The 11,167-nt window shown below is 44.4% G+C and overlaps 1 long non-coding RNA gene across 1 annotated transcript; it reads left to right on the forward strand.

Moving 5' to 3' along the window:
* The first annotated feature begins 3,290 nt into the window (after positions 1 to 3,290).
* LOC308064847 lies at positions 3,291 to 10,517 on the forward strand. Its single transcript, XR_013928567.1, has 2 exons — positions 3,291 to 3,404; positions 7,344 to 10,517. It is a non-coding gene; the product is annotated as an uncharacterized lncRNA (long non-coding RNA).
* Positions 10,518 to 11,167: the final 650 nt, after the last annotated feature.

The raw sequence follows: 11,167 nt of genomic DNA on the forward strand, positions 1-11,167 counted from the left end.
CTGCAGATTTCCCAGGCCATATATAGTTCACACATCTCACGGTAGCAGGAAGGAGCTGCAAAGACATACAGAGATACAGAGAAGGAAGAAAGTAACAGAGGACACGACTGCCAGCGTGCAACAAAAACAGGTTAAAAATAGCCTGGGCTGCAACAGCTCCCTCCTGGCAGGGGGGTGCGGGGGCTGCTGGTTCTCCCTGCCCTCACTAGCCCCTCTCTCAGCTGCCTATTTTCTGCCAGGAAGAAAGGGGAGGAAGGAAGCGTTTGGTTCCTGTAGGTAGAAGGAGAGAAAATGACAGTCGTGCTTGTTTTGACACCAGGCAGGCTCACCAAGGCTTGCACAGACACCTGGCTGGTGCTGCAGGACCCCCTCCCTGAGGGGTGGGCTGGGGACGCAGGGAGAGCACAGCCTTGGATGGCCTCATGCACAGCCCCCAGCAGCAGCAGGTGTGACCCTGGGGGATGTGGTGCCACGCTGCCCTAAAATGCGGTGCCACGCTGCCCGACTGGGAATGCAGCCTGTGCTTTGAAACTAGTCTCCTCTTCCTCCCCCAACCCTGTGCGTGTACAGTCCTGACCTGGAGGCGGAGACAAGCTGTCCACCTCTACTCTGGTAAAATAAAGAGAAAGCAAAAAACACTTGTTCTGCCCACCACCCCTCCCACAGCCCAGCTGCCCTGAGGGCCATTGCAAAAGGAGAGAAGTCATGTGCCGAATGGGGTTGTCTCTCTGCCAGAATCTTCTCCATCGCTTTCTCCTAGCCCAGTCCCTCGCAGGAAAAGCCGGAGTATGAAAGCAGGTGCCATCAGGCCAGAGTGTGTGACCTTAGTTTCCTGAAATCTCTTGGCTTGTTGGGGTTTCCAGCAGCCGGGTGAGCACTGCCTAACCTGTGGCATGGGTGGAAAGACAGAGGTGCTGGTAAGTCCCCAAAGGCCACACAATTCATCATGGGGCCAGTTTTAAATCGTTTGTTAGAGTGCGGGGTGTGTGTGTGTGTGTGTGTGTGTCTTTTGTTCTTCGTCATTTGCATCCTGCAGGCCTGGCTGCCCCAGCTGCAAACAACTTCTGTCAACTCCTAGATGCCGACACGAGGCACCGAGAGGGGTCCAAGCCAAAAGCCCAGATTCCAAACATCCCTGAACTTTGGAGAAGTTCAAATCAGAGCACACATCTTCAGCTAGAAGAGGAAAGCTGTAACATGATCCTGGCCCTGGGCAATAGAGGTAACACTCCAGTGTGGTCTGAAGGTGACTTCCAGAATATGTGGTGTGGAGCAGAGCAGAGGAAGAGAGGGAAAAGCATGAAGGCAATTTTCATATGTTAAAAAAATAAAAAGCTCTAGGAGAGAGCTGGGTGCCTGCTCTCTGTGGGAGGGTGAGGAAGGCTGCTGACAGAGTAAAGGGTGTTAAGAGAGGTGGATGAACTCTGAATGAAACAAGGAGTGATACCAAAGAGCTGTCAGAGAGGTGTCAAAAGTTGGGAAGGAACAGAAAGACCAAGAATGCTAGCATTCAGGGGGAAGTCCATCAGATCACATCTGCATATCTATGAGATCTTGAGACTGACAGCTGCATTCAGGCTCACACACGTCCCTGCCATGCTCTCTGCCTGCCTTTCACATGGATCAAAATCCTTCTAGTGCCTCAGCTCCGGTTCTGTTTGCGGGGGAAGGATGCCTTCAGCTAGAGGTCAGTGCTGAGCACTGGTTGTGCTGTGTGTGGGACCATGAGCAGCATCAGCACCTCCACATGCTGCCGGCAGCACCTACCCCAGCATTTCCAGCTAGAGGGGCAACGCCAGACTTTTACTTCTGGAGCCAAGAAGCTGCATGCTGCTTCTCCAGCTCTCCATCAGACTGCATCTCGGTTTGTCACTTAGGCTTGCAAGAACTGAGGCTGGGCACTAACAATGTCAGGCTGCACAAGCAGAGGTGCCTTTTTCACTCCACATCAGGATACAGACTCTTTGATTCCTCTTCCCAGAAAGACTCCTTGGATGGCCCACAGGGAGGCAGCGAACAGCCCGATCGGGTTTGCCTAATGCTATATCGATGCCCTGGGTGTGCTTAGACACACCAGTCTCTGTACGCCCCAGGAACAAGCTTTAGCCTGAACTTTGAGGGCTGCAGACTTGGGGATCCGCATTTAAGGCCAGAGCAGTGCACAGCTTAAGGTGAGGGTGGCTCAGACCGTGCTTTGCAGGCAGGTGGGATAACAATCCCAAGTGTGACCATGCATGTGGTGTGTGTGCGTGCTGTGCCCCTCTCATGGGCTAGAGGACAAACTCCTGGAGATACCTACCCTCTCTTCAGCCAGCTGCCAGTCACTTTCATGCCATGCCATGCCACTGGCCACAAAGAGTAAAGGATAGCTTCCTGGCTCTCGCTTCCTCAGTTAACCAATACCACCGCTAATTAACTGACAGTAACATGGAGCTGTTCTTGGCATAGGTGGATCTTACTGAGGTCATACTGGTTGTGGGTAATGTAATTTATTACCCTGTGAGGCACTTTGGGATAGAGTGTGAGAAGACCACTCGGAAAGTGCCAAAGCAATAATCCAAGTCAGGATTTTCCCAGAAAGGTAATATGTTCCATACATGCTGTGCCTCTGAGAAATAAAGCATCGAAGCTGCACTAGCTCTGGTGGAATGCTGTAAAGATTTCCAAACGCATTGGTGGAAACAGAGGACTACTGTGCTCAAGAGGTGGGTCCCTCTTTGGAGCAAAAGAAGTGCAAGGCATTTATCTTTTTCTTAAAGCAACTCTGAAGACAAAATTCCCACCCTGTGGAAGGCACTCAGCTGCCAAAGAGAAGTGCCGTTCTTCGGGCAGGCGGGTGGCTCTCCCCGCACAGCAGCAGGGTCACGCCAGCCGGCCCACACATTAGGGCTGGAGCTGTACTCTAGGTGAACTCTACCAAATTAGCTGTACATGATGCTGCGTTCCCTCCTTTCTTGGAGGATCAAAGTGGCTGGACCCAGTCCCAGCTTTCTGCAGATAAGCAGGTCACAGGACTAGTTTGCACCTCTATGCTGCTTGTAATACACTGTGTTACAGATTCCTCTGGATTTCCTAGTTTGTGCCCATATACACTGGATACTGCTGGTCACATTTTTCTGCTTTAGTCCTCTGAGCTAATCTAGTGACCTGGGATACTTCTACAGAGTCTTAACATCAGTACGGACTCTGGCAGTGTTACATCTGATTATAAACTACTACTGCTGCTGTTCTTGCCCAAATGCTCTTTATGACTCCCTTGTTTTATAGAAAAAGCTGATTCTGTCCTTCAAAAGGCTTTTCCCACCAGCACTGCAGCATGAGGGCAGGTGCAGCAGCTCAGCAGCCTGACTTGGATTAAACCCCTTCTGAATGGTGGAGAGAGAAAGACAAGGCTATCTCGTTTGGTAAGCCATGAGGCATCCCTAATGCCTAAGCAAAATGCATGTGAAGAATAGGGGGCAGGGGGGATACAGGAATAATTGGAACTCCATTTCACTTGTATAGAAGTGTTAATTAGTTGTTTATCTGCAGGCACACTGCAGGCTTCACAAAAGCACACACAAGTTACAGCAATTAATTACTAGCAGGGTCTGGGAGACTATCTCTGTAATTAAAATTTGTGATCAAGCAGCAGCGATGGGTGATTCAAGAGCAAGCAGCAGAACATGTACATATATATTCTTCTTTAAAAAGATAACATGGTTTTGTGTCATAGAACTAGGTGATAAATCGACTGTAATTTTAACTTGTTGCTGTTTAAGCAACAGATACATTTCTAATATGCAAACGATCATTTTAGAAAGAGTATTTTTTTTTTTTACCTATGCAGTTTATCTGTCAGTAGAAGCAGACACATGTTGAAACTATGCAAGAATTTATGTCAAATTTGGCAAATAGTTTTGGATGAAAAAATAGAGATAAAATGGAGAAAAAGGTATTTTCAGAAAGATTTTTTTTAATTTTGGAATAATAGCTCATGATCTAATATTCCCATTTTAATTAAAAGATGAAAACAAATCCCTGATTTGCCCAGAGTACTCTGTTGATTTGAAGAGAAATATTTTTCCAGTTCTCACACCCAGTTTTAGCAGCAATTCAGCACATGCTCCTAGTGTCCATCCTCCCCAGAACATAAAAAGATTTTAAGCACTGAATGAGGGATAAATTTAAATAGAGGCATCCTATCACAAAGAAAAAATACATGGCAATGTTTTGGATAAAGCATTTAAATATTTTATTTAATTTGTGAAAAAAATACATCAGGTATAATACTAGAATGGCATTGAACTAAACTTGCACAACTCCAGTGGGAGTGGAAGCATCCTGAAGATTTTGGCTTGGGATCCTTCTTTACAACATCTTTTTGAAAAGATCTGAAACTGGAGCAGTGAATACCATTCCCAAAATAAAAGTGCTCTTCATAATTATTTAGATAGGCTACTTTTCACAAGGTTGATTGATAGAAAATTATTTCCATAAGTGTATTTTAAAAGTGACACATTTGTCTTTCCTCATTTATGAGGCATTGAGTTAAAAAAACCAAAATATTTATTATTAGAAATCAATTATAACCTCTTTTCCAGAATATTTTTTGGCCAGGAGATTGTTTAAGACAAGCTGTGAGTATTGCCCAGCCTAAATCTGAGCTGTGTCCATCACAGGCAGTGACTGTGGCATTTTCTGTGCTTTGCTGGATGGCTGAAAACCCCTGCAAACAAGGTTTTGGAGGTGCTGCTTCCAACCGTTCATTGAAATTCCTATTTCCACATTTTGCAAGTCACGAAAGATCTGCTTTTTTCAGGAATGTTGCATGCAAAAAGCCAACAGAAAGGTTTGCTGAAATGTTTCCATCTAGAAAACAGAAAAAAATGAGCAGAATAAAGTTCAAACCGACGCCAACAAACTGCGTTTGGTACTGTACTGTCTGTTTCTCACAGCTGCATTCAGAGGTGCCGAAAATGTTTCCCTGGGTCTAAGGACTCCCTGAACAGGAGTGGGCTTCCAGCAGGGTGGACGCACAGCGCCGTGCAAGCACTTCATGGCAATGAAATACGGGATCGTATGGCAGCCGCTTACTGTAGAAGGCTTTCCCTTTTTATATGTGGCAAGTCATAAATTCAAAGCAAAAAGTTGCATGAAATGGAGCTGTTACTTTATATCTAAGCGCGGAATTCAACTGTCTTGGCCATCAGCCACGATAAAAGAAATGTCTGATTAATCTGTAGAAGAAACAGTTTCATATTTCAAACATGAAAAGTTAAAATCCAAGACCAGCCCTTAATTACTAGTCAATGACCACAAAAAAAATAAAAAACCCAAATACAATTACCTGAAATATTATTGTTTTATAGTACTTTAGCCTTCTAGTTAGGACATTAAAACATTTCTGATATAAGAAAAGACAAGGGTGACACCACTACTTTTTCCTCTGACAACAAACTAGATTTTGCAGTTTTTCTTGAGCAGAACAGTTTTTCCTCTCAGAATAGCATCTACTTAAAACACTTACCTTACAACACAGCTAAGCTATGAGAAAACAGGAAATTGAAAAAAAATTGGGGAAAAAAATTGGGGGGGGGAAGAGAAAAAGAAATTGAAAAAAAATGCATCTTAGATCACGGAAAATAAGCTTTATGAGAAAATAAAGATTTATCTTTCACTTTTCTGCACATGCTTATTATTTTTTTTTCATTTTATGCCAAAATATTCACAAGAGAAAGGCAAATAAAAGCAATGAATAACTGACACCCCAGTGTAAAAAAATTAATAATATCCAATATACTTGTGAAATCAGGGATTTGGAGGGAGGGGATTTGCAGTTGCCTCTTAGAGTATTTTTTTAAATATTTTTTTAAAAAATAAAATGCTTACCATTAGTAGAGTCACAATCCACACCAGGGAAGATACAAAACTTGAAGCCTTGAACCAAGGCCGAGGAAAAAGTAATTATGAAATCCACAGAGCTGAACTTCAGTCTGCCAAGTAGAAGACTCCCCTTTTTACCAGTTAATTTAGACAGCCAGTCCTCTCCAGCTCAACAGCCATCTGCACCTCTTTAAGTTGTCATATTTGGTTTGACTGAAATGTTCATATATATATATATATATATATAAAAAATCCAGAACTTTGAGACAGCAAGAATCTTACTGACAAGCTTTGTAAAAATCAAACCTATTAACCAAAGAAAAGCAGCTAGACAAAGAAGCCAATATACAAACATTTTATTGGGGTAGGTTTTATTGTGAACTGTGAATTGCGCAGTAACTAGTTTACAAAGGTCAGCCAACTATGTTATCCAAGACAGTTACAAATCTCACCCCAACGACTTTATAATGTGCCTCTCTTGTAGCATTATTTGGAATGACCCTCCAATGGCCAAAAAGCAGTGAATATTTTTCATGTTGAATCATTGTTCAGGCATTGCTGTCATCTTCCTAATGTCACCGCACCGACCTGTCAGTGCCCTACAAAGGAACACTTTTGCACAGCAGTTTATCAGGGTGCCTTGCACTGGGATATTGCAACTACCAGAAGTCTTGAAATGCTTTCTTGAGTCTCTTCATGCATGCTATGGCACTTTCACACTCAGAGAGCTCTCTGACAGGGATCTTGATCCTCTGCTTAAGAAAACATTCACTGATTTTCCTCTTACCAAAGCAATAAAAACCAAAATACATATTCTCACAGAGCAGAAACACAACTGCACCTAGCAAGGCATATACAACACTTGCCAATGTACTTGGTCGAAAAGCCTAACTGAAACACACAGTTCACAAAAAAGCATGTCTTCTATTTAGAAATGTCCATACAATCTGTAAATTCATTATAAATTTGCATTAAAATATAAAATATTTTCAAGACCAAGTGTCCAAATTAAGGTGGAGTGGTTGGGGGTTTTTTGGGGGGAGGGGGGTGCAGAGCAGGGAGTAACTGCATATTTGCTTCAACTAAAGAACCTTAGTTTAAAAGGCAGGTAAGTTAAAATCAGTATTTTTCTGCACAGTAGAAATCCAGGTTGATACTACCGTATTAGATTTCCCATATGAAAAATACAGGATATGAAAAACAGTGGTGCCTCAGAAGACAATTCATAATACTGAAAAAGCCCTAGGAATTTCAATGGTACATGGCTGCAGGTCTTAGCTTTAAAAAATTTTGAGGATTTACGATCCACTTGCAAAGAAACAGTAAAATTGTGGGTATAAAGAAGCAGTTCATAAAATCCTTGCGTAAATTTTTACATATAACTAAAAGAATGTGGAGTCAGCAAAGCAAAAAGTGGAAATGTTAACATCTTTTTAATTCTCATTCTAGTCTGTCTTTTTGGCTTTTCTCTTAAACAGCTGCATATAGGAGGTTCCTCTCTTTTTAAAGGTCGCACAAAGGGATGATATTTTGTCACTGAAGATGACAAATAGAGGTTGCGGAGTCTTCATCCTTGGAGACAGTCAAAAGCTCTATGGACATGGTCCTGGGCAACCTGCCCTAGCTGACCCTGATTTGAGCAGGGAGGTTGGACCAGATGAGATCCACAGGTTGCTTCCAACCTCAGCTATTCTGTTTCCACGATCTTCATTAACAAGAATGATGTGTGATGTTGCAAGAGCATGTCTACTAATCACATACTACTGAATATTGTGTATGTGCTGTATGTACAACAGAAATGAAGTGTTTTCAACATGAAAAACACAGGTAACTGTCATAGTTTAACTAATATTCAATTATTAAATTCTGATTTCCTAGGAAGTACCTTTCAGCTGAATGTTTTAATGCATAAATGCTGTAAGACTGAAGAATATTTTCCCTTGCCTGACTTCTCTTAAGTCTTTCTTTGATGATCGCAGTCAAAACAAAGGGGGATAGCTTACAGTTCTAAACGTTACATTTTGTTGATGGTTCATCATGACATATATGATGATTTCGTAAGATTTTACACGCAACATATAACAAAACTGCCATTGTCCATTCCTGCTGTGCACTGTTTCTTAGAAGACAGAACTCCACAACACAAAGTGTAAACTCATATTTAGAAAGCATCTTTGGGAACCATCAGTGGGGCCTTTACTTCTCCCCAGCCTGAGTCCTCTTGGCCAGTGTATCTGTCTAAGATCACAAATCATAGCATTTGTTTTTCAGTGCATGCCATTTTTTCTGCTTTCTCAGGAAAGCCGACAGTTGGCTCCTCTAGTCCCATTTCATTCTTCATACTGGTGGATGGCCTAACATAGGGAGGAGTGGTTGGACTTTGCAAGCATGGTCATTTTTCATAAATTCACTGTGCACAGTATATACTCCATCCCTCTCTTTCTTCCTTACCTAGCCAGGATGAACTCGCCACCAGCCCCAAAGTGGCTCCCACCAACTTGCATGCAACTGCAACCACTTGTCTTCACATCAGTGGCTGAGGAGGACTGCAGTCATTCCCAGTGGTTAAACGGTGCGTAAAATGAGAACGATTTGCTGATACAAATTCGAGGTGTAATTAAAGTTACTTCTGGGTTAAGACATGTTGGTTAGTTGTAAAGCAAAGATTATCTTGCCCTACCTCCTGGAGGCTCTAATATTTTTCCCAGCTCCCCCTTCATAGTGCCCCATAGTTTGTAACTGCATTTGGCAAAAGCTTATCTTCCACAGTCCGAATGTAGAAGAGTTTTGCTTATCTATCATGCCCATTATTATGTGATTAGACAGTAGCCACCACCCACTGTAAGTATAATGTGAAACAAGGAATGTGTGAAGATTTACTGCTTACTGTCTAAATGCAGCTTGGAAACATATCCCTACAGGAATAAACTTGCTTTTCAACTTAAAAAGAATAGCATGTGCCTTGTTTCAGAATACTGAGGAAAATCAACATAGTAGGAAACCCCCATGTTGACACGCTCCAGTTGGTGCCACTGTTCTGACCTAATCAGGAAAGGAAATGACTTACAAGTCATACTTACAGGCCAGGGTCAGCAGCCTCTGCAAGGCAGCAGCCAGGGGTGTTCGAGGCTGGGGCTCGACTCTCACGGTGGCATTCAGTCATGCCTACAGCACCTTCCCAGCCTCCCGGCTTGTTAGAAACAATAGGGCCAGAGACCAATTAAGAAGAAAAAGGTTACAGTGGAAGTCAAGAAAGGCTGGTTTCCTCCCTTCTGCTAGAGCACGGATGACAAGACTGTTTTAGACCCTCACGGGTTTCCATGGCTCCTCCAACACTGTTCTTCCTGGACAAAAGATTGCTCGCTGTCACTCGTCTTTGTAGATCTCTCATGCTTTGCCTTCTACAACTGCTCCACAATGGAAAAATTCCCCTGTCACCTTCTGATTACTGCCATCCACTGCCACAAAACCAATAGTTCATCACCCGCAGGAGGGCTTGTGGGCAAAAGATAAAAGCTGCAGGTGGGTAGCATTTCACACATAGCCAATTTTGGGAAAGTGGGAATGGTAAAAGGAGCCACCATGGACATGCCTCCAGGTGCGGGGGTGCAGGTATTCCCTCCAGCCATCTTTGGGCTGTGGAAAGCCACATGCACACCTCAGCCTCACCACAGGGTGGTCAGACCCACTGCCCTGTCCCTGTGGCTGGGGGACCAGGCCCTCAGGGAGTACTGCTGTGCCGTGTGGCAAGCCAAGGCTGTGCCCCGTGGGCATGCTAGTGCCCGCTCAGGGCAGGGCAGGATGCCAGAGCCTCAGTGACACTGGATGGAGACAGCCACACACTGAACCGAGGTGGCTGAGAGAAGAGGCTGGTCTTGCATGGCTTCCCCTGTGGGGTCCATGTCCTCCACAGGCTGGTTCAGAGGTGGAGACTAATTTGAGGAGTGGTATCAGGGAATGTGGAAACACATTTTCAGCTGTCAAAGCTCATTAGTATTTTACCTACATGTCTCCTCCCAGCAACGGCATCTCAGCAGTGCAGTGCCCCAAGACACAGTGTCAGCCCCAAATGCCGCTGAGGGCAGGGTACCCCCCGGGCCACCCAAACCCCTCACAGCTACATCAAAGGACTCTCCCCAGAACTTATTCATGAGTTTTCTTTAGAGTCTGCCCAGCTGAAAAGTACAGTGGCATCAAATTGTATACGCAATTTTTTTTTTTTTTAAACAAACAAAGCCTCCAAGCCTGACAGGCAAGGGCAGGGATGGGATTAGGCAAACATCCTATACAGACGGTTCCTCTGTCTGTCTGTCAGCTTGTAAGTGTTTTCTCTTCTGGAACTATACAGTACTAACTGAGCCGGAAACAGCTATTTAAAAAGTGATTATAGTGTGACATTTTTGTTTGACCTAACATCAAGCCATGTGCAGCTTAAATGTCAGGGAAGCTATTTACTATAGGGACAGACAGGCCCTAGCATGCTTAAATCTACCCAGCGTCTTAAAACTGCTTGCTGTCTCCGCTGGGTGCACATGAATGACACTGAAGCCAAGATGTAAAGTATAGCGCTCCCTAAGCTGTGATGATTGACTAATATGCTGGGTGGCACAATGCATTCAGCAAGAGGCTCACAGGGAGGAAGACAAAATAATGGATAATTAAAGTGATTCTCAGGTTAGAAGGCAGCAGCCTGTGCAAAAGGTTCCCTTGGATTAGCAAGAGCGTGCCAATAGCTGGTGTGTTTTGTCCAGCGATGTCTGAGGAGCTCAAATATTTGGACAAAAATAGCAAGCACAATTTTTTTTTTTATTAGCGCAGGAGCTGCATCGGTCACATGAGGGAGGAGGGAGCACAGCCCCCAGCTGTGGCTATGGGTCCTGCTGTTGGAGGGAGCACAGCCCCCGCTGCCCCCCAGGGCTGGCAGAGCACAAATCCAGCCGCCCAGCTGCAGCTGCCATGCAGGGTGACAGAGGGGAAGGGAGGCTTCGGGGCTGTGTCACCAGCCAGCAAAATAATAGCCGAGCAGTGGGGGAGCATGGGGCTAATGCAGCTAATTACGTGCATCTCTCCCTGTGTGAGAACCGACAGGAATGAAGCAGCTTCAGATCCTGCAAAGATGCATGAGCACGTACGGCTGTGAAGTGATACACAGAGTTGTATAGTATCATGAGCTCTCTCTGGAAGGCAATGAACTGGTTTGCAATGGATGGAGATAAGTACACTTATAGGTCCTTAACGGGACCAGAGGCATGTATTTGGACAGCGTTTCAGTCTGACCTTCTTCTCAGAGCCTAAAATAACA

Source organism: Falco punctatus, assembly GCF_963210335.1.
Source record: "Falco punctatus genome assembly, chromosome: 5".
NCBI lineage: Eukaryota > Metazoa > Chordata > Aves > Falconiformes > Falconidae > Falco > Falco punctatus.